Here is a 25930-nt window from a genome sequence, read left to right on the forward strand (position 1 = left end):
GGGAGAAGATTCCCATCAACGCCCGGCCCACCACGGGGGCCGTGACGGTGCGCAGGGGGATGGCCTCAGGGTAACGGGTGGCATGGTCCACCAGGACGAGGATGAACCGGTGCCCTTGGGAAGTTGGGGGGTCCAGGGGCCCTACAATGTCTATCCCGACCCGCTCAAAAGGGGTACTGACGACAGGGAAGGGTTGGAGGGGAGCCTTGCTCTTCCCTCCGCTCTTCCCACTGGCCTGGCACGTGGGACAGGACTTGCAGTGGGCTCCTACATCTGCTTTCATTCTGGGCCAGTAGAAGTGGGTCACGAGGCGACTGTACGTTTTGTCCTGGCCCAAGTGGCCTGCGAGGGGGACATCGTGGGCCAAGCCCAGGAGGAGGTTTCGGAAGCGTAGGGGTACCACCAGCACCCGGCCGGACCCTAGCTCCACCGACTTCTGTTCGCTGTACAGGAGGTCATTCTCCCAATACATCCGGTGCGTCCCCGTCTGGTCGCCTGCGGCCTGGGCCTCTGCCTGTTGCCGGGGCCCGTCCAGGGAGGGACAGGTAGCCTGCTCTCGGCAGAACTCTTCTCGGGAGGGGCCCCCCTCGTGGCGCCACTGGGCTAATTCGGGCAGATCGCCGAACTCGGTGACTGGGGTGGAGTCGGAAGGCGGGGGTTCGTCACTGGCGATCGACTCTTCTGGTGGGGTAATGGGGGACCCTCGGCTGGGACCATCCTATGTTCAGGGGTCGGGGCGTCGTCGACTTTCCTCAGGGGGGTCAGTCGAGCCGCCATGGATCGAGTGGTGGCGCACACCCACTCAGGGAGGCCCATCATCCCTAGATGGGTCTTGCGCTCAACTTGTCCCCAGGGGGAACTTTCCAGGTCGTTCCCCAGGAGACAGTCGACGGGCTGGGAGGTTCTCACTGCAACCTTCAGTTTACCGACCACCCCTCCCCACTCAAAGGGCACCAGGGCTACCTTACATAGGCTTTCTGTGTTGTCGGCTGAAATGACAGGGCAAAAGACGTTGGGGAGGACCTGGTCTTCGTGTACTAAATGGCTAAGGACACCGGTGATGCTGGCCCCGGTGTCACGGAGGGCTTCTACTTGGTGGCCATTGATCGTTACGAGCTGCCCATATTTCTTTGTGTTAGAGGGCAGGAGGCTCCCAGGGACCATCTCTCTATCTCCTAAGGATACTAGGGCCATAGCGGCGGGTTCCCACTCCTCGGCCTCCTCAACCTCCTCCCCCAGGGCTACATTGGCTATCTGTCTAGCAGGGGGTGCTGCCTGGGTGGTGCGTGGGGCCATGGGGCATTCAGGGTCGTTGGCGTAATGCCCGGGCTTCTGGCAACGGAAACAAGTGATGGTTACCCGGTGCCCCCGTCTAAGGGGGGGGCCGGATACAGCTGGTGGGGGTGCCGGGAAAGGTGGAGGTTGGGACTTCGGGGGACTAGCCTGGGACTCTCTCTGCCCTCCCTGGTTTCCCCCCCCTCTCTGGCGGGGTGGTCCCTGACTGGCTCGGGGGTACTCTCCTACAGGGCCCCGGGAGACCCGGGTGTTGGTCCAGCGATGCGCCTCGACAGCCAGCTTTCTTGGGTCCGTGAGCTTGCTGTCGAGCAGATGCTGGTGGAGTTCCACAAAGCAGTTGGCCGCCAGGTGTTCCCATAGCATAAGGTCTGTTAGTTCTTCCAGGGTGGTTACCTTGCTGCCCTTGATCCATCCATCGAAGGCGCGGCTGAAGACATTCACATATTCCACCCAGGTGGTACCCGGGATCTTCCTGCAGTCCCGGAACCGCTGGCGGTACATCTCCGGGGTGAGGCCGTACCTTGTGAGGAGGGCCGCTTTCATGTGTTCATAGGATGTTTGCATGAAGGTGGGTAGGTCGAGCAGGGTGTCTCTCCCTTCGCTCAGGAATCGTCCCCATAACCCAGCCCCCCAATCCTTCTGTGGGACCCGATGGGAGGTCATGGGGACCTCGTAGGCCCGGAACCACTGCTGAATGTCATCATTTTTGTAATATTCTTTGACCACATCCTTGGGGATGTGGACCTTCTGTTCCGTCGGGGCGGCCGCCTCCCGGTTCCCCGGGGGCCGCGTCTCTTCGCTTCATGCTTTCAGTTCTATTTCCTTCAGGCTGCGTTCATGTTCCAGTTGAAGTCTCTTTCCCTCGTGTTCTCGGTGGAGTTTCTTCTCTTCTAGTTCTCCTTGTACTCGCATGTTCTACTGCTAGCTTTTTCTCGGCTAATTTCAGCTCGCCCTCAATTTTGAGTTTGGCTAATTCGAGCTCGTGATGGCGACTTTTTTCTCTGTCTGCGAGTTCCTCCGGGGATAGGCCCCCGTCTGGTACGAAGCCTCGCACCTGGTTGCTGCTGCGTTCTCCTTGGGAGGGTCCAGCTTCGTCGTGGGGCTCCCCCGCTCCTTCTGGCCGGGAGGCTCCAGAATCCACCCAAGCTTTCAGTGCCTTTTGCATATCTTCTTTGGTGTTGAGACCAGTGGTAGCGATTCTGAGTTCCTTACAGAATTGTTTTAGTTCTTTGTGAGTGTACTCTTCCAGCTGTTCCACCTGGAACACGGTACTGGCGTCGTCTTCTATGAGAACCACGGCGTTTCCTTCTGCCATCTTTGTCGGTAGTGCGTCAGCCGTTCACGGTACGATCTCTAGATTATGGGCCCGAATCACGTCGCTTGCCACCAATGTTAGAAGGCGTCCTCAGAGGGGCCCGGAGGGGGCCCTGACTGCCCTGAGACCCACCCTCGAGGTATCGTAGCCGGGCACTGGCGGGAGACTCCTCAGGGGAGGAACCTCGTATCTAGGATCGCACACTCGGCACCACACGACAGAGAGACACCACACGAGGAGTTCTTACGAGCAAATCTTTATCAGATTGGAGTGGTAGGATCTTTATGATCAGCACGGCAAATATATACAAGCAGAGCGTGGGCTCTCAGAGTCTTGGAGGGGAGTAGGAGGTAGCGGGACAGTCTTTGGGGATATGGATCAAATGCAGGAGCGTACCCGTCGCACAGCTCACAATCCTCGAGCTGGGGGATACGCTTGTCGTCGTGGGGTCCGGCGGGACCAAGAGAGTCTGTGGGAGCCGCGAGTCACTCAGCAGGGCTCGGATACAAGTTCGGTGGTCTTACGATCTTCGAGGAGCCGCGAGTCACTCAGCAAGGCTCAAGCACAAGTTCGGAGGTCTTACGATCTTCAGGGAGCCGCGAGTCACTCAGCAGGGCTCAAGCATAAGTTCGGAGGTCTTACGATCTTCAGGGAGCCGCGAGTCGCTCAGCAGGGCTCAAGCACAAGTTCGGAGGTCTTACGATCTTCAGGGAGCCGCGAGTCGCTCAGCAGGGCTCAAGCACAAGTTCGGAGGTCTTACGATCTTCAGGGAGCCGCGAGTCACTCAGCAGGGCTCAGGTGTTCCAAGTCGAATCTGCCGGACAGTCCCAGAGCACCCCTTGTTATAGGGCGATTCCTCTTTGATGTCCGGAGTCCGTGCAGGCAGGGGTCTTGTCACCTGGGGGTCGCTTGTTGGGGTTTCCTGCCATTGTCTTTTGATCCTTTCAGGGCCGGGTCGGGAGGAGTCCCAGACACCCAGCAGGCGTGGAGCCAGCCCTCGGGGAGGCCGGCAGGTCGATCGAAACCCACCGTCCCAGGGAAGCGCAGAGGTGTGATAGAAACTGCTCCTCCCTCTCTCATCCCAAGGGGAGCGTGATGTCCTCCAGCCGGAGTGGCGCCTCTAGGCCAGGGTCGCGCTGGGGCGGGCGGCCATCTTGTTGCATGAAGTGGGCACGCGGGCCCGGTGTGGCCGAAGGGCAGAAGGCCACGGACGGGGAAGTCCGGGTTGGGTGCGTGCGAGTTCTGGTGGGAAGGATCGGCTAGGCCGTGGGGTTGGGGGCTGGTGTGAGGTGCAGGGGTCAGGTCTAGCTATGTTACGAGGGCCGGGTCTAACATGACCCATGTGTGTCCTGTGCCAGACTGAGGCCCCAGGGTGTGGATGGTTGAAGTCAAATGAGAACTCAGGCATGGTTAGACTTTACAAGACACATGTAAGGTAATAATGCAAAATGTAGGCATCATCTCTTAATCGTGTAACATTTTATTTTTGTTGGGGTACGTGGGGGGGGGGGGTATGACATGAGGGGCTTTCCCGGTGTGTGGAATCCAAAGTTCACTAGGGAAGTTGGTGTCCTTGCCATTTGGAAGTCCTCAGAGTCCATGCCACAGTCTTTGTCAACATGTCACCCCGAGTGGGAAGGGTATGCTCAGACGTGAGTCCCTTGCTCTCCATGCCACTGGAATCAAGCTATCCTGGCTGACGAGGGCTGAAAGCCCGAAACCGGTCCTAGGATGCTTGTTTCCAGTCCAGGGAGGACCTGGCTTGGCAGTTCGGGCTGGACTGTTCCCATGGGGCACAGGGTCAAGACTGATTTGCATATGGCTGGGTTCAAACTGGAATGGCATGGTGAGCAAAAAAACGATGGATTTAGGCCCAGATCTCTGTACTGGGGTGAATGTATGACATTGTTCTGCATTCTGTCCATCAATTGTTGTTTTTGCATTTGTCACCCCGAGTGGGAAGGGTATGCTCAGACGTGAGTCCCTTGCTCTCCATGCCACTGGAATCAAGCTATCCTGGCTGACGAGGGCTGAAAGCCCGAAACCGGTCCTAGGATGCTTGTTTCCAGTCCAGGGAGGACCTGGCTTGGCAGTTCGGGCTGGACTGTTCCCATGGGGCACAGGGTCAAGACTGATTTGCATATGGCTGGGTTCAAACTGGAATGGCATGGTGAGCAAAAAAACGATGGATTTAGGCCCAGATCTCTGTACTGGGGTGAATGTATGACATTGTTCTGCATTCTGTCCATCAATTGTTGTTTTTGCATTTGTCACCCCGAGTGGGAAGGGTATGCTCAGACGTGAGTCCCTTGCTCTCCATGCCACTGGAATCAAGCTATCCTGGCTGACGAGGGCTGAAAGCCCGAAACCGGTCCTAGGATGCTTGTTTCCAGTCCAGGGAGGACCTGGCTTGGCAGTTCGGGCTGGACTGTTCCCATGGGGCACAGGGTCAAGACTGATTTGCATATGGCTGGGTTCAAACTGGAATGGCATGGTGAGCAAAAAAACGATGGATTTAGGCCCAGATCTCTGTACTGGGGTGAATGTATGACATTGTTCTGCATTCTGTCCATCAATTGTTGTTTTTGCATTTGTCACCCCGAGTGGGAAGGGTATGCTCAGACGTGAGTCCCTTGCTCTCCATGCCACTGGAATCAAGCTATCCTGGCTGACGAGGGCTGAAAGCCCGAAACCGGTCCTAGGATGCTTGTTTCCAGTCCAGGGAGGACCTGGCTTGGCAGTTCGGGCTGGACTGTTCCCATGGGGCACAGGGTCAAGACTGATTTGCATATGGCTGGGTTCAAACTGGAATGGCATGGTGAGCAAAAAAACGATGGATTTAGGCCCAGATCTCTGTACTGGGGTGAATGTATGACATTGTTCTGCATTCTGTCCATCAATTGTTGTTTTTGCATTTGTCACCCCGAGTGGGAAGGGTATGCTCAGACGTGAGTCCCTTGCTCTCCATGCCACTGGAATCAAGCTATCCTGGCTGACGAGGGCTGAAAGCCCGAAACCGGTCCTAGGATGCTTGTTTCCAGTCCAGGGAGGACCTGGCTTGGCAGTTCGGGCTGGACTGTTCCCATGGGGCACAGGGTCAAGACTGATTTGCATATGGCTGGGTTCAAACTGGAATGGCATGGTGAGCAAAAAAACGATGGATTTAGGCCCAGATCTCTGTACTGGGGTGAATGTATGACATTGTTCTGCATTCTGTCCATCAATTGTTGTTTTTGCATTTGTCACCCCGAGTGGGAAGGGTATGCTCAGACGTGAGTCCCTTGCTCTCCATGCCACTGGAATCAAGCTATCCTGGCTGACGAGGGCTGAAAGCCCGAAACCGGTCCTAGGATGCTTGTTTCCAGTCCAGGGAGGACCTGGCTTGGCAGTTCGGGCTGGACTGTTCCCATGGGGCACAGGGTCAAGACTGATTTGCATATGGCTGGGTTCAAACTGGAATGGCATGGTGAGCAAAAAAACGATGGATTTAGGCCCAGATCTCTGTACTGGGGTGAATGTATGACATTGTTCTGCATTCTGTCCATCAATTGTTGTTTTTGCATTTGTCACCCCGAGTGGGAAGGGTATGCTCAGACGTGAGTCCCTTGCTCTCCATGCCACTGGAATCAAGCTATCCTGGCTGACGAGGGCTGAAAGCCCGAAACCGGTCCTAGGATGCTTGTTTCCAGTCCAGGGAGGACCTGGCTTGGCAGTTCGGGCTGGACTGTTCCCATGGGGCACAGGGTCAAGACTGATTTGCATATGGCTGGGTTCAAACTGGAATGGCATGGTGAGCAAAAAAACGATGGATTTAGGCCCAGATCTCTGTACTGGGGTGAATGTATGACATTGTTCTGCATTCTGTCCATCAATTGTTGTTTTTGCATTTGTCACCCCGAGTGGGAAGGGTATGCTCAGACGTGAGTCCCTTGCTCTCCATGCCACTGGAATCAAGCTATCCTGGCTGATGAGGGCTGAAAGCCCGAAACCGGTCCTAGGATGCTTGTTTCCAGTCCAGGGAGGACCTGGCTTGGCAGTTCGGGCTGGACTGTTCCCATGGGGCACAGGGTCAAGACTGATTTGCATATGGCTGGGTTCAAACTGGAATGGCATGGTGAGCAAAAAAACGATGGATTTAGGCCCAGATCTCTGTACTGGGGTGAATGTATGACATTGTTCTGCATTCTGTCCATCAATTGTTGTTTTTGCATTTGTCACCCCGAGTGGGAAGGGTATGCTCAGACGTGAGTCCCTTGCTCTCCATGCCACTGGAATCAAGCTATCCTGGCTGACGAGGGCTGAAAGCCCGAAACCGGTCCTAGGATGCTTGTTTCCAGTCCAGGGAGGACCTGGCTTGGCAGTTCGGGCTGGACTGTTCCCATGGGGCACAGGGTCAAGACTGATTTGCATATGGCTGGGTTCAAACTGGAATGGCATGGTGAGCAAAAAAACGATGGATTTAGGCCCAGATCTCTGTACTGGGGTGAATGTATGACATTGTTCTGCATTCTGTCCATCAATTGTTGTTTTTGCATTTGTCACCCCGAGTGGAAAGGGTATGCTCAGACGTGAGTCCCTTGCTCTCCATGCCACTGGAATCAAGCTATCCTGGCTGACGAGGGCTGAAAGCCCGAAACCGGTCCTAGGATGCTTGTTTCCAGTCCAGGGAGGACCTGGCTTGGCAGTTCGGGCTGGACTGTTCCCATGGGGCACAGGGTCAAGACTGATTTGCATATGGCTGGGTTCAAACTGGAATGGCATGGTGAGCAAAAAAACGATGGATTTAGGCCCAGATCTCTGTACTGGGGTGAATGTATGACATTGTTCTGCATTCTGTCCATCAATTGTTGTTTTTGCATTTGTCACCCCGAGTGGGAAGGGTATGCTCAGACGTGAGTCCCTTGCTCTCCATGCCACTGGAATCAAGCTATCCTGGCTGACGAGGGCTGAAAGCCCGAAACCGGTCCTAGGATGCTTGTTTCCAGTCCAGGGAGGACCTGGCTTGGCAGTTCGGGCTGGACTGTTCCCATGGGGCACAGGGTCAAGACTGATTTGCATATGGCTGGGTTCAAACTGGAATGGCATGGTGAGCAAAAAAACGATGGATTTAGGCCCAGTTCTCTGTACTGGGGTGAATGTATGACATTGTTCTGCATTCTGTCCATCAATTGTTGTTTTTGCATTTGTCACCCCGAGTGGGAAGGGTATGCTCAGACGTGAGTCCCTTGCTCTCCATGCCACTGGAATCAAGCTATCCTGGCTGACGAGGGCTGAAAGCCCGAAACCGGTCCTAGGATGCTTGTTTCCAGTCCAGGGAGGACCTGGCTTGGCAGTTCGGGCTGGACTGTTCCCATGGGGCACAGGGTCAAGACTGATTTGCATATGGCTGGGTTCAAACTGGAATGGCATGATGAGCAAAAAAACGATGGATTTAGGCCCAGATCTCTGTACTGGGGTGAATGTATGACATTGTTCTGCATTCTGTCCATCAATTGTTGTTTTTGCATTTGTCACCCCGAGTGGGAAGGGTATGCTCAGACGTGAGTCCCTTGCTCTCCATGCCACTGGAATCAAGCTATCCTGGCTGACGAGGGCTGAAAGCCCGAAACCGGTCCTAGGATGCTTGTTTCCAGTCCAGGGAGGACCTGGCTTGGCAGTTCGGGCTGGACTGTTCCCATGGGGCACAGGGTCAAGACTGATTTGCATATGGCTGGGTTCAAACTGGAATGGCATGGTGAGCAAAAAAACGATGGATTTAGGCCCAGATCTCTGTACTGGGGTGAATGTATGACATTGTTCTGCATTCTGTCCATCAATTGTTGTTTTTGCATTTGTCACCCCGAGTGGGAAGGGTATGCTCAGACGTGAGTCCCTTGCTCTCCATGCCACTGGAATCAAGCTATCCTGGCTGACGAGGGCTGAAAGCCCGAAACCGGTCCTAGGATGCTTGTTTCCAGTCCAGGGAGGACCTGGCTTGGCAGTTCGGGCTGGACTGTTCCCATGGGGCACAGGGTCAAGACTGATTTGCATATGGCTGGGTTCAAACTGGAATGGCATGGTGAGCAAAAAAACGATGGATTTAGGCCCAGATCTCTGTACTGGGGTGAATGTATGACATTGTTCTGCATTCTGTCCATCAATTGTTGTTTTTGCATTTGTCACCCCGAGTGGGAAGGGTATGCTCAGACGTGAGTCCCTTGCTCTCCATGCCACTGGAATCAAGCTATCCTGGCTGACGAGGGCTGAAAGCCCGAAACCGGTCCTAGGATGCTTGTTTCCAGTCCAGGGAGGACCTGGCTTGGCAGTTCGGGCTGGACTGTTCCCATGGGGCACAGGGTCAAGACTGATTTGCATATGGCTGGGTTCAAACTCGAATGGCATGGTGAGCAAAAAAACTATGGATTTAGGCCCAGATCTCTGTACTGGGGTGAATGTATGACATTGTTCTGCATTCTGTCCATCAATTGTTGTTTTTGAATTTGTCACCCCGAGTGGGAAGGGTATGCTCAGACGTGAGTCCCTTGCTCTCCATGCCACTGGAATCAAGCTATCCTGGCTGACGAGGGCTGAAAGCCCGAAACCGGACCTAGGATGCTTGTTTCCAGTCCAGGGAGGACCTGGCTTGGCAGTTCGGGCTGGACTGTTCCCATGGGGCACAGGGTCAAGACTGATTTGCATATGGCTGGGTTCAAACTGGAATGGCATGGTGAGCAAAAAAACGATGGATTTAGGCCCAGATCTCTGTACTGGGGTGAATGTATGACATTGTTCTGCATTCTGTCCATCAATTGTTGTTTTTGCATTTGTCACCCCGAGTGGGAAGGGTATGCTCAGACGTGAGTCCCTTGCTCTCCATGCCACTGGAATCAAGCTATCCTGGCTGACGAGGGCTGAAAGCCCGAAACCGGTCCTAGGATGCTTGTTTCCAGTCCAGGGAGGACCTGGCTTGGCAGTTCGGGCTGGACTGTTCCCATGGGGCACAGGGTCAAGACTGATTTGCATATGGCTGGGTTCAAACTGGAATGGCATGGTGAGCAAAAAAACGATGGATTTAGGCCCAGATCTCTGTACTGGGGTGAATGTATGACATTGTTCTGCATTCTGTCCATCAATTGTTGTTTTTGCATTTGTCACCCCGAGTGGGAAGGGTATGCTCAGACGTGAGTCCCTTGCTCTCCATGCCACTGGAATCAAGCTATCCTGGCTGACGAGGGCTGAAAGCCCGAAACCGGTCCTAGGATGCTTGTTTCCAGTCCAGGGAGGACCTGGCTTGGCAGTTCGGGCTGGACTGTTCCCATGGGGCACAGGGTCAAGACTGATTTGCATATGGCTGGGTTCAAACTGGAATGGCATGGTGAGCAAACAAACGATGGATTTAGGCCCAGATCTCTGTACTGGGGTGAATGTATGACATTGTTCTGCATTCTGTCCATCAATTGTTGTTTTTGCAATTGTTCTACGCCTGGTGGCACAGGGAGGGTTGCCCATGTTGTCGGCTATCCGACGGAGTGTACTGTGAATTCCCGTGAACACCGTCACGAGCTTAGCCTGTCTGTCCTCCATCCGCCCTTGGTGTCGCAGTAGACAGGCATGTTGCTCCGCATGTTGCTGGGCCTGCTGGGTCTTGATCTCCTCGAGGATGGACACAACCTGGGCCATGCCCGTGGTGTCCTGCCGGTATGTGTCCAGGATGTTTCTGACATGGGAATATACCGGTTCCGCAGCCAACTGGTCAGGCTTGCGCCTCCGCCGTCCTCCACTCCCACCACCCCTGCCCACTTGCACCTGGCCTGCCCTTGTGGGCACATCGGGTCTCCGGGACCCCTGAGGGGTGGCATTGGCGTTGTCGCCTGCCTCCTCCTGGGTGCCCGGCACACCGTGTCCCTCCTGGCCAGCCTGGCTGCATTGTGGTGGTGGTGCAGGGATCCTGGGTGTCTCCTGGGATGTGGCAGGAGTGGGAGTTGTGGTTGGCCCAGTTGTACCTGACGCAGGTGCTGCAGGTGGTTGGACACCAGAGGGGCCAGGTTGGTCGTGGTCGTCCACAGAGTGGTGAGAGTCGTCGCTGCCGGTGGCTCCGTCATCCTGCAGAGCCGGGTCCTGTGAGTCTTCCCCCCCCCAGTGTTGGGGGGTGATCCACGACGTTGACCTGTGTGTGAGAGAGACAATGTTAATTTTGTTCCATGCAACATCCATGTTTCATTTGTTTCTAAGTTGGCACATTTCCTCTGGGAATTTGGATATGTCTTGCATTCCACTCACAGTGCACTTGTGCATGGGTATGTCCCTTGGCCACAGCTTTTGAGAATTTACCTATGTGTGGCACAGTCTTACTTGCTGCGTCAATTGTGACTGAAGTCAGCAGTGGAGTGGGCAGGTGTGGCGAGCCATGCATTGGCGCCTTCCGTGTTGCACTGTACGTGGGCACATGGAGTTGTTCTACACACTTATATGATGCAGGTAGCTGTCATTGTGCTCGTGCACAGGTTGAGACATGGCCCAGTGTTTTGCCATGGAGAAGAGAGGGGGATTCAGGCACTGGCCACCCTTGTCTATATGCACGCAGTCCACCTGCTGACGAGCAGACATTCCCACACACCCCAAGGCTGAATTGGTCTCCCTGTGTGTCCCTTTCTCACTCCCTCTCTGTCCCCCTCTCCCTCCCTCCCTGTGTCAGCCTCCTCCCTCTGTCCGTCTCCCTCCCTCTCTCTCTCCCCCTCCCTCTGTGTGTCACCCTCTGTCACCTCAGCCCAGCTTCCTAGGCACACACTTTTTGCAGATCTTTGAATGGCCCTTGGCTTGTTCATGTGAGTTTGTTTCTGATCTCCAGGCACCCATTGGGTGTAGTGTCTGTGTCTGAGCTGCTGCTGTGGTGGTGTGTGCTGCCACTCTTTCACAGTGTTGGCTGTTCATTAGCTGCTGTCATGTGCACAAACGTGCCGTCACCCCCATGTCTTAATGCAAGGCGTCCGCCATTTGCTGGCAAGTCTTGCCTGTGTGGGGACACACTGTTTGTCTGGCTGTGACCTGGGCCATATGGGCAGAGGGCATTGTTGTCTGCTTCTGAGTTGCACTATGTGATTTTTGGGGCCCACACTCCCGCCATCCGGCTTACCGTGTCTTGTGTTGGTGTTTTCTGTGGCCTGTGAATTTGCATTGTCCAGCTGGGTGCATGGGGCATGGTGGCGCCAGTGGCATGTGTGTGTTCATGGAGTGTGGTTGAGTCATGCGATAGCTTGGGGTGGTTGCGTGCCTGATTGTGAGTTTGGTTGTGGATGACGTTCCCCCCATGTGAGGTGAGTTGTTTGTGTACTCACCCGGGTCTCGGAGTCCTTCTAATCCGTCCACTGCCACCACCGGCAGTATGGCCATCACCCTCTCCTCCCAGGGATGGTATTGTACGCGTCTGCGGGGCGGCCCTCCTCCAGTGACGTTGGCCTGGTTGTGGTCGTCGGTCATTTTGGCTCAGATCCTCCTCCGCAGATCGTACCACCTGGCTTGGCATTCATGCCTGGTCCTTCTGGTGGACGCAACAGCATTCACGGTATCGACAATCGTCTGCCACATGGCTGTTTTTTCTGAAATGCTGGTCTGTCTGACCAATGTTCCAAAGAGGTGTGGCTCGACTCTGAGGATTTCATCGACAAGGACCTCCAACTCGCGGCTAGTGAACTTTGGATTCTTGTTAGTGGGCATGGTGAGGGGTGTGGGTGTGGATGGTTGTGGGTGTGTGGGTGTGGTTGTGCAGGTGTGTGTGTGAATGTGATGAGGGGGTGTTTGTGAAGGTGGGTGTGTGAAGGTGTGCAAGTGTAAGGTGTAGTAAAGGTTCAAGTATGGTGCTGTAGGTTGTCTGTGGGGTCTGGTAGCAGTGAGTCTGTTGCAAAGGCTCATGGTTTGTGTCTGTGGGCCCTTTTTATTGGTCCATTGGTGGGTGTGGCTGTGTTTGAACTTTGGGTGGGTGTGTTATAAGAAGTGGTTGCGTTTTGGGCCTCTGTTTGGGATTTTGGCAGTTGCAGGTCAGTGAATGTGTTGTTTTTGTGCTTGTTGGACATGTTTTGTGGCTTTGTGCCATTCGAATGGTGTATTCTTGTGTTGTTTTGCTTTGTCCTGGTTGTGTACGTGCGTTTTTAGCGTGTGTACGGTGTGTACTTCGAGAATTTTGTTGTACAGTGCTGTCCTTGTGCCTGGCTTGGTACGACTCGTACATGCGCGATGTTGGGTGAAGGTGCTGGTGTTGGGGCCTGGGGTGCGCTCCGTCCTTATAATGTTGTGGTGGGGGTACGCTCCATACATACACGGTTGGGGTGGGGGTACGCTCCATATGTACGCGGGTGAGGGTACGGGTCATACATACACGGTTGGGGTGAGGGTACGGGTCGTACGTACACGGTTGGGGTGGGGGTACGCTCCATACATACGCGGGTGAGGGTACGGGTCGTACATACATGGTTGGGGTGGGGGTACGCTCCATACGTACGCGGGTGAGGGTACGGGTCGTACATACACGGTTGGGGTGTGGGTACGGTCCGTACATACACGGTTGGGGTGGGGGTACGCTCCATGCATACGCGGGTGAGGGTACGTGTCGTACATACATGGTTGGGGTGGGGGTACGGTCCGTACATACACGGTTGGGGTGGGGGTACGCTCCATACATACGCGGGTGAGGGTACGGGTCGTACATACACGGTTGGGGTGGGGTTACGCTCCATACATACGCGGGTGAGGGTACGGGTCGTACATACACGGTTGGGGTGGGGGTACGCTCCATACGTACGCGGGTGAGGGTACGGGTCGTACATACACGGTTGGGGTGGGGGTACGGTCCGTACATACACGGTTGGGGCGGGGGTACACTCCATGCATACGCGGGTGAGGGTACATGTCGTACATACACGGTTGGGGTGGGGGTACGCTCCATACATACGCGGGTGAGGGTACGGGTCGTACATACACGGTTGGGGTGGGGGTACGCTCCATACGTACACGGGTGAGGGTACGGGTCGTACATACACGGTTGGGGTGAGGGTACGGGTCGTACATACATACACGGTTGGGGTGGGGTTACGCTCCATACATACGCGGGTGAGGGTACGGGTCGTACATACACGGTTGGGGTGGGGGTACGGTCCGTACATACACGGTTGGGGTGGGGGTATGCTCCATGCATATGTGGGTGAGGGTACGTGTCGTACATACACGGTTGGGGTGGGGGTACGTGTCGTACATACACGGTTGGGGTGGGGGTACGCTCCATACGTACGCGGGTGAGGGTACGGGTCGTACATACACGGTTGGGGTGGGTGTACGGTCTGTACATACACGGTTGGGGTGGGGGTACGCTTCATGCATACGCGGGTGAGGGTACGTGTCGTACATACACGGTTGGGGTGGGGGTACGGTCCGTACGCACACGGTTGGGGTGGGGGTACGCTCCATACATACGCGGGTGAGGGTACGGGTCGTACATACACGGTTGGGGTGGGGGTACGCTCCATACGTACACGGGTGAGGGTACGGGTCGTACATACACGGTTGGGGTGAGGGTACGGGTCGTACATACATACACGGTTGGGGTGGGGTTACGCTCCATACATTACGCGGGTGAGGGTACGGGTCGTACATACACGGTTGGGGTGGGGGTACGGTCCGTACATACACGGTTGGGGTGGGGGTATGCTCCATGCATATGTGGGTGAGGGTACGTGTCGTACATACACGGTTGGGGTGGGGGTACGGTCCGTACATACACGGTTGGGGTGGGGGTACGCTCCATACGTACGCGGGTGAGGGTACGGGTCGTACATACACGGTTGGGGTGGGTGTACGGTCTGTACATACACGGTTGGGGTGGGGGTACGCTTCATGCATACGCGGGTGAGGGTACGTGTCGTACATACACGGTTGGGGTGGGGGTACGGTCCGTACGCACACGGTTGGGGTGGGGGTACGCTCCATACATACGCGGGTGAGGGTACGGGTCGTACATACACGGGTGTACATACACGGGTGTACATACACGGGTGGGGATTCGACTCGTACATTGGAGGGCTGGGGGGAGTGTTGGGCGCGTATGCGGGCTCATGTCTCCATGGTTGCTATGGGAGTTAGGTGCGGACGGTGTTTTTTCCATACGGTTGTAATATCGGACGCACGGGATGGATCGTACTTGCGCGGTCGGACTTCACTTTTCACATTTGTACGGTAAATCGTCCGGGGACGTGTCGGACACATTTTCCGACCCGAGGACGTGTGGGGATTTATTCCCAATGCGATTCGTATGGACTTTTTCCCATGCGAATCGTACTTGGCAGTTTGTACGGCACTTGTACGATTCGTACGGTAAAAAGACCGGATACGAGTCGTACGGGGAATTTTTTTACAGGATCGTAATCGCCACCTGTATGTTCTTGGAGACAGATCTTTATCTAATCAGCTTCGTAGGATCTTTATGATCAACAAGGGGGATATTTACAAATAGAGCACGGGCTCAAAGAGTCTCGGTAGGGATAGGGGGTAGCGGGACAGTCTTTGGGGATCCGGATCAATGCAGGGACGTACCCGGCTCACAATACTCGAGCTGGGGGATACGCTGTGGTCATTGGGGTCCAGCCGGACCGAGGGAGTCTTTAGGAGCCGCGAGTCACTTAGCAGGGCTCAAGCACAAGGTCGGAGGTCTTACGATCTTCAGGGGAGCCGCGAGTCACTCAGCAGGGCTCAAGCACAAGGTCGGAGGTCTTACAATCTTCAGGGGAGCCGCGAGTCACTCAGCAGGGCTCAAACAAGGTCGGAGGTCTTACGATCTTCAGGGGAACCACGAGTCACTCAGCAGGGCTCAAGCACAAGGTTGGAGGTCTTACGATCTTCAGGGGAGCCGCGAGTCACTCAGCAGGGCTCAAGCACAAGGTCGGAGGTCTTACGATCTTCAGGGGAGCCGCGAGTCACTCAGCAGGGCTCAGGTGTTCCAAGGTTGCAAGGGAGCCGCGACCACGTCAGCAGGGCTCTCGTCGTTCCAGAGTCGAATCTGCCAGATAGTCCCAGAGCACCCCTTGTTATAGGTCAACTCCTCTTTGATGTCCGGAGTCTGTGTAGGCAGCGGTCTTAGAATCTGGGGGCCGCTTGTTGGAGTTTCCTGCCATGTTGTCCTTTGATCCTTTCAGGGCCGGGTCGGGAGGAGTCCCAGACACACAGCAGGCGTGGAGCCAGCCCTCAGGGAGGCCGGAGGGCCGATCGAAACCCATCTCCCAAGGGGAGGTCAGAGGTGCGATGGAAACTGCTCCTCCCTCTCTCACTCCGTGGGAGCGCGATGTCCTCCAGCCGGGGCGGCGCCTCTAGGCCTGGGTTGCGCTGGAGCCGGGCGGCCATCGTAGGTGCATGAAGTGGGCACGCGGGCCCTGTGGTGCTGGGAAGATGGAGGGCACGGACGGGGAAGTCCGGGTCGGGTGTGTGTGGGTCCTGGCGGGAAGGACCGGCTAGGCCGTGTACTTGGGGGCTGAATGAGGTGCACGGGTCAGGGGGTGTGGCTAGGGGTCAGGGATGGCCATGCCACAAGGCCGGGTCTAACACGCGTCCCCCCCAGCTGAAAGCCGGAGAGAACTACCCATCCTCTTGGGGGTTCTCTTCGCTGAGGCGGAAGAACCGGGAGAGGCCGTCAGCGTGGGGGTGGTCAGTACCAGGGCGATGCTGTACGGTGAAATCCATCCCCTGGAGGGAGATTGACCACCGCAGTAGTTTGGGGTTTTCCCCTCACATCTGCATGAGCCATCGCAAGGGGCGATGGTCGGTTTGGACTTTGAAATGGGTGCCGAACAGATAGGGTCGTAATTTCTTGAGGGCCCAGACTACGGCGAACGCCTCGCGCTCAATGGTGCTCCATTTCTGTTCTCTGGGTAACAGCCTTCGGCTGAGGAAGGCTACGGGCTGGTCTAGGCCTTGGTCATTCACCTGTGACAGGACTGCCCCAATGCCATGCTCGGAGGCATCAGTTTGTACCACCAACTCCTTGGGAGTAGTCGGGGGCCTGGAGCACGGGGGCAGTACACATGGCCGCTTTCAGGGCATCGAACGCCTCCTGGCCGGCAGAGGTCCACTGCACTTTCTTGGGCTGTTTCTTGGATGTGAGTTCCGTGAGGGGACCGACAAGGCTGCCGTACCCCCGGATGAATCTCCGGTAGTAGCCGGTGAGGCCCAGAAAGGCTCGGACCACCGTTTGGGTAGTGGGTGGTTCCCAGGCTAGGATGGCGTCGATCGTAGGCTGCAGAGAGGCGACCTGCTCGCTTCCGACCCGCTGCCCTAGGTAGACCACCGACCCTTGCCCAATCTGACACTTGCTGGCTTTTACTGTGAGGCCTGCCTGGCGCAGGGCCGTTAGCACCCTCCGGAGGTGCTCACTCCATTCGGAACTGAAAACCGCGATATCGTCTAGATATGCGGCGCTGAACTTTTCCAGCCCGGCCAGGACTCTATTTACCAGTCGCTGGAAGGTGGCCGGGGCATTTTTCATCCCGAAGGGCATCACGCGAAAGCGATAGTGCCCATCCGGGGTGGAGAAGGCGGACCGCTCCTTGGCTCCTTCTGTGAGCGCAATTTGCCAGTACCCGCAGGTTAGATCGAATGTGCTGAGGAAATGAGCAGACCCGAGACGGTCAATGAGCTCGTCTGCTCGGGGAATGGGGTGAGCGACGGCTCGGGTGACTTCATTGAGTCCCCGGTAGCCCACACAGAATCGGAGTTCTGGGGCGACACCAGGGGCAGCTGCTTTCGGGACCAGTACCACGGGGCTGGCCCAGGGGCTGTCTGAGGGTTCGATCACCCCCAAGGTCAACATCTTCGAGACCTCGGCCTGAATGCAGGACCGGACTCGATCAGGGACTTGGTAGGCTCGTTGCTTCACTGGCGGGCTGTCTCCGGTGTCCACGTCATGGACACACCAGTCGGTGACTTGGGGGACAAGAGAGAATAAGTCGGGGAACTGCCCTAAGAGCTGGCGGCAGTCCACGCGTTGCTGGGAAGTGAGGGATGGAGAGAGGTTCACTCCTTCCACGGAGCCATCCTTCTTCTTGGTACACAGGAGGTCAGGTAGGGGATCTGACTCCTCTTCGGCCCCGTCATCGGTGGCCAGCAGTAGACTCAGCTCCGTCCGCACGAAGTGAGGCTTGAGGCGGTTCACATGAAGGACCCGTTCAAAAGGGGTACTGATGACAGGGAAGGGTTGGAGGGGAGCCTTGCGCTTTCCTCCACTTTTCCCACTAGCCTGGCACGTGGGACAGGACTTGCAGTGGGTTTCTACATCTGCTTTCATTTTAGGCCAGTAAAAGTGAGTCACTAGGCGACTGTAGGTTTTGTCTTGGCCCAAGTGGCCTGCGAGGGGGACATCGTGGGCCAAGCCCAGGAGGAAGTCTCGGAAGTGTAGGGGTACCACCAGCACCCGGGCTGATCCTAGCTCCACCGACTTCTGCTCGCTGTACAAAAGGTCATTTTCCCAATATAGCCGGTGTGTTCCAGATTGGTCGCCCGCGGCTTGGGCCTCTGCTTGCTGCCGGGTTCTGACCAGGGAAGGACAGGTAGCTTGCTCCTGGCAGAACTCTTCTCGGGAGGGGCCCCCCTCGTGGCGCCACTGGGCCAACTCGGGCAGATCGCCTAACTCTGCGATCTGTGCGGGGTCGGAAGGTAGGGGTTCGTCGCTGGCGACAGATTTTCCTCGTGGGGAGATGTGGGGGACCTCGGCTGGGACAATCCTGTCCTCATTGGCAGGTGCGTCCTCGACTTCCCCAAGGGGGGGCAATCGGGCCGCCATAGATCGGGTGGTGGCGCACACCCACTCGGGGAGACCCATCATCCCTAGGTGGGTCTTGCGCTCGACTTGCTTCCATGGGGAACTTTCTAGGTCGTTCCCCAGGAGACAGTCGACCGGCTGGGAGGTTCTTACTGCTACTTTCAATTTACCGACCACTCCTCCCCATTCAAAAGGCACCAGGGCTACCTTACAGAGGCTCTCAGTGTTGTCAGCCGCAATTACAGGGCAAAATATATTGGGGAGGATCTGGTCTTCGTGGACTAAGTGGCTGAGGACACCGGTGATGCTCGCCCCGGTGTCACGAAGGGCCTCTACCTGTTGGCCATTGATCGTCACTAGTTGCCCGTATTTCTTCGTGTTGGAGGGCAGGAGGCTCCCAGGGACCATTTCTCGGTCTCCTAATGATACCAATGCCATGGCGGCGGGTTCCCACTCTACGGTCTCCTCAATCTCCTCCCCTAGGGCTACATTGGCTATCTGCCTGGCTGGGGGGGCTGAAGTGGGGATGCGCAGGGCCATGGGGCATTCGGGGTCATTGGCGTAATGCCCGGGCTTCTGGCAACGGAAACAAGTGATGGTCACCCGGTGCCCCCGTCTCACGGGTGGACCGGATAGAGCTGGTGGGGGTGCCGGGAAGTGCGGAGGTTGGTTTTTCAGAGGACCGGACTGGGATTCTTTCTGCCCTCCCTGGTTCCCCCCCCTCTCTGGCGGGGTGGTCCCTGACTGGCTCGGGGGTATTCTCCAACAGGGCCCCGGGAGACCCGGGTGTTGGTCCAGCGATCCGCCTCGACAGCCAGCTTCCTCGGATCCGTGAGCTCGCTGTCGAGCAGATGCTGGCGTAGCTCCACAAAGCAGTTCGCAGCCAGGTGTTCCCATAACATGAGGTCGGTTAGTTCGTCCAGGGTGGTTACTTTGCTGCCCTTAATCCACCCGTCGAATGCACGGCTGAAAAGTTCACATACTCCACCCACGTGGTGCCAGGGATCTTCGTGCAGTCCCGGAACTGCTGGCGGTACATCTCCGGGGTGAGGCCGTACCTTGTGAGGAGGGCCTCCTTCATGTGGCTGTAGGAGGTCTGCATGGAGGATGGTAGGTCGAGCAGGGTGTCTCTCCCCGCGCTCAAAAATCGGCCCCCCAATCCTTCTGCGGGACTCGGTGGGAGGTCATGGTGACCTCGTAGGCCTTAAACCATTGTTGGATGTCATCGTTTTTGTAATATTCCTTGACCACATCTTTGGGGATGTGGACCTTCTGTTCCGCCGGGGGGGCCGCCCCCCCCGGGTCTCCGGGGGTCGAGCTTCTTCGCTCCTTGCTTTGAGCTCGATTTCTTTCAAGCTTCGTTCGTGCTCCAGTTGAAGTCTTCTTCCTTTGTGCTCCCGTTGGAGTTTTTTCTCTTCTAGTTCGCCTTGTACTCGCATCTGTTCCACTGCTAGCTTCTTCTCAGCTAATTTCAACTCGCCCTCGATTTTCAGTTTGGCCAGTTCGAGTTCATGATTACGACTTCTTTCTCTGTCTGCGAGTTCTTCCGGGGATAGACCCCCGTCTGGTACGAAGCTTCGTACCTGGTTGCTGCTGCTTTCTCTTTGGGAGAGTCCAGCTTCGTCGTGGAGCTCCACTGCTCCTTCTGGGCGGGGGGCTCCGAATTCCACCCAAGCTTTCAGTGCCTTCTGCATATCCTCTTTGGTGTTGAGACCAGTAGTAGCGATTTTTAGTTCTTTGCAGAATTGCTTCAGTTCTTTGTGCGTGTACTCTTCCAGTTGTTCCGCCTGGAACACAGCACTCGCGTCGGTTTCTGTGAGACTCATGGCGTTTTCTTCTGCCGTCTTTGCCGGTAGTGCGTCAGCCGTTTACGGTACGATCTCTAGATTATGGGCCCGAATCCCGTCGCTTGCCACCAATGTTAGAAGGCAACCTCAGAGGAGACAGGGAGGGTACCTGAGCACCCTGAGACCTACCCTCGGGGTATCGTAGCCGGGCACTGGCGGGAGACTCCTCAGGGGAAGAGTCTCGTGTCTAGGATCGTACACACTGCACCACACGACAAAGAGACACCACACTGTATGTTCTTGGAAACAGATCTTTATCTAATCAGTTTCGTAGGATCTTTATGATCAACAAGGGGGATATTTACAAATAGAGCACGGGCTCAAAGATTCTCGGTAGGGATAGGGGGTAGCGGGACAGTCTTTGGGGATCCGGATCAATGCAGGGACGTACCCAGCGCACAGCTCACAATCCTCGAGCTGGGGGATACGCTGTGGTCATTGGGGTCCAGCCAGACCGAGGGAGTCTTTAGGAGCCGCGAGTCACTCAGCAGGGCTCAAGCACAAGGTCGGAGGTCTTACGATGTTCAGGGGAGCCGCGAGTCACTCAGCAGGGCTCAAGCACAAGGTCGGAGGTCTTACGATCTTCAGGGGAGCCACGAGTCACTCAGCAGGGCTCAAGCACAAGGTCGGAGGTCTTACGATCTTCAGGGGAGCCGCGAGTCACTCAGCAGGGCTCAGGTGTTCCAAGGTTGCAAGGGAGCCGCGACCACGTCAGCAGGGCTCTCGTCGTTCCAGAGTCGAATCTGCCAGATAGTCCCAGAGCACCCCTTGTTATAGGTCAACTCCTCTTTGATGTCCGGAGTCTGTGTAGGCAGGGGTCTTAGCACCTGGGGGCCGCTTGTTGGAGTTTCCTGCCATGTTGTCCTTTGATCCTTTCAGGGCCGGGTCGGGAGGAGTCCCAGACACACAGCAGGCGTGGAGCCAGCCCTCAGGGAGGCCGGAGGGCCGATCGAAACCCATCTCCCAAGGGGAGGTCAGAGGTGCGATGGAAACTGTTCCTCCCTCTCTCACTCCGTGGGAGCGCGATGTCCTCCAGCCGGGGCGGCGCCTCTAGGCCTGGGTTGCGCTGGAGCCGGGCGGCCATCGTAGGTGCATGAAGTGGGCACGCGAGCCCTGTGGTGCTGGGAAGATGGTGGGCACAGACGGGGAAGTCCGGGTCGGGTGTGTGTGGGTCCTAGCGGGAAGGACCGGCTAGGCCGTGTACTTGGGGGCTGAATGAGGTGCACGGGTCAGGGGGTGTGGGTAGGGGTCAGGGATGGCCATGCCACAAGGCCGGGTCTAACATTTCCCTAGGTGACGGCAGAGCTATGGTTCAAAAACTACAGCTAGGCACTTTGCCAAAAAAGTGTCATTTTTCGCTGTGAAATTGAGGTGTGTCCACGTTATGTTTTGCGCCATTTCCTTTCGCGGGCACTAGGCTGATCCACACACTTGAGGTACCATTTTTCTCAGGAGACTTTGGGGAACGCGGGGTGGTTGGAAATTTGTGGATCCACGCACATTCCAGAACTTTCCACCAGAGAAACGTGGGGAAAATGTGTTTTTCTTGGCCATTTTTTAGGTTTGCAAGGGATTCTGGGTAACAGACCCTGGTGGGAGGCAGTCAAGTCACCCCATCCTGGATTCCCCTGGGTGTCTAGTTTTCAAAAATGTATAGGTTTGCTAGGTTTCCCTAGGTGCCGGCAGAGCTATGGTTCAAAAACTACAGCTAGGCACTTTGCCAAAAAAGGTTCATTTTTCACTGCGAAATTGAGGTGTGTCCACATTGCGTTTTGCGCCGTTTCCTGTCGCGGGCACTAGGCCGACCCCCACAAGTGAGGTACCATTTTTCTCGGAAGACTTTGGGGAACGCGGGGTGTGTGGAAATTTGTGGATCCACGCAGATTCCAGTACTTTCCACCAGAGAAATGTGGGGAAAAGGCGTTTTTTTTGCAATTTGTTTAGGGTTGCAAGGGATTCTGGGTAACAGAGCCTGGTGGCAGGCAGTCAAGTCACCCCATCCTGGATTCCCCTGGGTGTCTAGTTTTCAAAAATGTATAGGTTTGCTAGGTTTCCCTAGGTGCCGGCAGAGCTATGGTTCAAAAACTACAGCTAGGCACTTTGCCAAAAAAGGTTCATTTTTCACTGCGAAATTGAGGTGTGTCCACATTGCGTTTTGCGCCGTTTCCTGTCGCGGGCACTAGGCCGACCCACACAAGTGAGGTACCATTTTTCTCGGAAGACTTTGGGGAATGCGTGGTGGGTGGAAATTTGTGGATCCACGCACATTCCAGAACTTTCCACCAGAGAAATGTGGGGAAAATGTGTTTTTTTTGGCAATTTTTTAGGTTTACAAGGGATTCTGGGTAACAGAACCTGGTGGAAGGCAGTCAAGTCACCCCACCCTGGATTCCCCTGGGTGTCTAGTGTTAAAAAATGTATAGGTTTGCTAGGTTTCCCTAGGTGACGGCAGAGCTATGGTTCAAAAACTACAGCTAGGCACTTTGCCAAAAAAGGGTCATTTTTCGCTGTGAAATTGAGGTGTGTCCATGTTACGTTTTGCGCCGTTTCCTGTCCCGGGCACTAGGCCGAACCACACACGTGAGGTACCATTTTTCTCAGAAGACTTTGGGGAACGCGGGGTGGGTGGAAATTTGTGGATCCACGCACATTCCAGAACTTTCCACCAGAGAAATGTGGGGAAAATGTGTTTTTTGGGCAAGTGTTTAGGTTTACAAGGGATTCCGGGTAACAGAACCTGGTGGGAGGCAGTCAAGTAACTCCATCCTGGATTCCCCTGGGTGTCTAGTTTTCACAAATGTATAGGTTTGCTAGGTTTCCCTAGGTGCCGGCAGAGCTATGGTTCAAAAACTACAGCTAGGCAATTTGCCAAAAAAGGGTCATTTTTCGCTACAAAATTGAGGTGTGTTCACGTTACGTTTTGCGCCGTTTCCTGTCGCGGGCACTTGGCTGACCCACACAAGTGAGGTACCATTTTTCTCGGAAGACTTTGGGGAACGCGGGGTGGGTGGAAATTTGTGGATCCACGCAGATTCCAGAACTTTCCACCAGAGAAATGTGGGGAAAATGCGTTTTTTTTGCAATTTTGTTTAGGTTTGCAAGGGATTCTGGGTAACAGAACCTGGTGGGAGGCAGTCAAGTCACCCCATCCTGGATTCCCCTGGGTGTCTAGTTTTCAAAAATGTATAGGTTTGCTAGGTTTCCCTAGGTGCCGGCAGAGCTATGGTTCAAAAACTACAGCTGGGCACTTTGCCAAAAAAGGTTCATTTTTCACTGCGAAATTGAGGTGTGTCCACCTTACGTTTTACGCCGTTTCCTGTCGCGGGCACTAGGCTTACCCACACAAGTGAGGTACTATTTTTTTCGGAAGACTTTGGGGAACGCGGGGTGGGTGGAAATTTGTGGATCCACGCAGATTCCAGAACTTTCCACCAGAGAAATGTGGGGGAAATGTGTTTTTTTTGGCAATTTTTTAGGTTTGCAAGGGATTCTGGGTAACAGAACCTGGTGGGAGGCAGTCAAGTCACCCCATCCTGGATTCCCCTGGGTGTCTAGTTTTCAAAAATGTATAGGTTTGCTAGGTTTCCCTAGGTGCCGGCAGAGCTATGGTTCAAAAACTACAGCTAGGCACTTTGCCTAAAAAGGGTCATATTTCGCTACAAAATTGAAGTGTGTTCACGTTACGTTTTGCGCCGTTTCCTGTCGCGGGCACTAGGCTGACCCACACAAGTGAGGTACCATTTTTCTCGGAAGACTTTGGGGAACGCGGGGTGGGTGGAAATTTATGGATCTAAGTAGATTCCAGAACTTTGCACCAGAGAAATGTGGGGAAAAGGTGTTTTTTTGGCAATTTTTTAGGTTTGCAAGGGATTCTGGGTAACAGAACCTGGCGGGAGGCAGTCAAGTCACCCCATCCTGGATTCCCCTGGGTGTCTAGTTATCAAAAATGTACAGGTTTGCTAGGTTTCCCTAGGTGCCGGCAGAGCTAGGGTTAAAAAACTACAGCTAGGCACTTTGCTAAAAAAGGGTAATTTTGCATTGTGAAAATGTGGTGTGTTCACGTTGGGGTTTGAGCCATTTCCTGTTGTGGGCACTATGCCTACCCCTACAAGTGAGGTACCATTTTTATCGGGAGACTTAGGGTAATTCAGATTTGTAAAGGAACTGTTATTACCTATTGACTTTCGATGCATTTCTGCCTTCCAAATGAAAGACATTGTGTAAAAAATAAGTCATTCTAAAAAATGACTGATAATTCTCATGCTACTATGAGTATCCCAATTTCGGAAATGTGCAAATATCACTGTTTCTAAACTCTATATTTTGTTCCCATTTCAGAAATACATAGGTGTCTTTCATACCGATTTTTCCATGAACACATTTTTACAGAATAATCACTATATACCTGGTACATAATAAAAACAACATTGCAAGTTGCTGCTCAGTTTTTGGCTCTGGGTTCGTCGGGTCCTATATATCCCCACAACCAGTAATGTCCAGCGGATGTAACGGTATATTGCTTTCAAAGAGCTGTCAAAATTAGAAGAAGTTACAGGTGAAAACGTTGACACAAAAGGCGCTTTTTTTCAACAAATTTTCAATTTGTCCTATATTTAACTGTTAGTTTCTATAAAGAAACCTTAATGGATCTACACAAATGACCCCTTGCTGAATTCAGAATTTTGTCTACTTCTATCAAATGTATAGCTTTCCAGGATCCATTATTGCTTTTGTACCCATTTCTACCATTAACTGGAAAGAGGTTGAAAGCACAAAAAATAGCAAAAATAGGCTATGTCCCAGAAAAATGCCAAAACTGTGTAAAAATTTTTGGGTTTCTGACAAAAGTCTGGTATCCCCTAAAAGCTGGGAAAATGGTGATTTCAGCCCCACAAACCCTTTTTTGATAACATGTGCAGGGAAAAACCCAGATGCTTTCATTTGCAGCCCGTTTTTCCCATTTTCCCCCAAAAAACCTACGTTTTGCTGGATTTTGGCTCATTTCTGTGACCCCTCCAGGGGAATCCACAAACCCTGACTACCTTCAGAATCCCCATGATGTTGGAAGAAAAGGACATAAATTTGGCGTGGATACCTTATGTGGTCAAAAAGTTACAGGGGCCTCAGCGCGCACTACCCCAAATAGCCAAAACAGGGCGTGGCACAGGAGGGGGAAAAGGCCTGGCAGCAAAGGGGTTAAAGATGTTTACAGCACCAGCCCACGAAACTGGCACACACACAGCCACAAATCCCGCTCACTGGCCTCTCAGACTGAACATCCGGCCCTGGGCTGCCCCGATCAAGTCATGTATTACTCAGAGTAGGAGCGATAAGGTATTTTACCTGCAAGGTGTACCTGTGCTGTTCTCTGGTTCCTGCACTCAGGTGATGCTTGGTGCTCCCAGCGCCTTTTATATAGTGAAAGCACTCACTCCTTTCACCCACCGTTTTCCTCCCTGCATCACGCCTTCCCTCCCCACCCTCCTCCTTCCTCTCCACTGCAGTGTTTGTTTTTTGACGATTGCGTTGCTGCCCTTGCCCCGCCTACTCCCTGTAAGGGAAACCCACGTTACTGCTGCTCGTGCCGTGCATGCTCAGGGTGTAGACATGAGGTATGCAGTGCTGATGCTGCCTGCCATGGCCCTACTCTGTGCCTACTGCAAGCCTGCAGTGTCGGACGGGAACAGAAAATAGGCTCCA

At 54.7% G+C, this 25930-nt stretch overlaps 1 protein-coding gene across 1 annotated transcript in view; it reads right to left on the reverse strand.

Moving 5' to 3' along the window:
• Positions 1–25645, reverse strand: part of LOC146811364 (uncharacterized) — a 125281-nt gene extending 99636 nt beyond the window's left edge. Inside the window, exon 1 of the mRNA XM_085618479.1 lies at positions 25574–25645. The gene's annotated coding sequence lies outside the window, so the exon portion shown is untranslated. The remainder of the gene's footprint in view (positions 1–25573) is intronic.
• Between the last annotated feature and the right edge of the window lie 285 nt (positions 25646–25930).

Source organism: Triturus cristatus, chromosome 7 (genome assembly GCF_964204655.1).
Source record: "Triturus cristatus chromosome 7, aTriCri1.1, whole genome shotgun sequence".
Classification (NCBI taxonomy): Eukaryota; Metazoa; Chordata; class Amphibia; order Caudata; family Salamandridae; genus Triturus; species Triturus cristatus.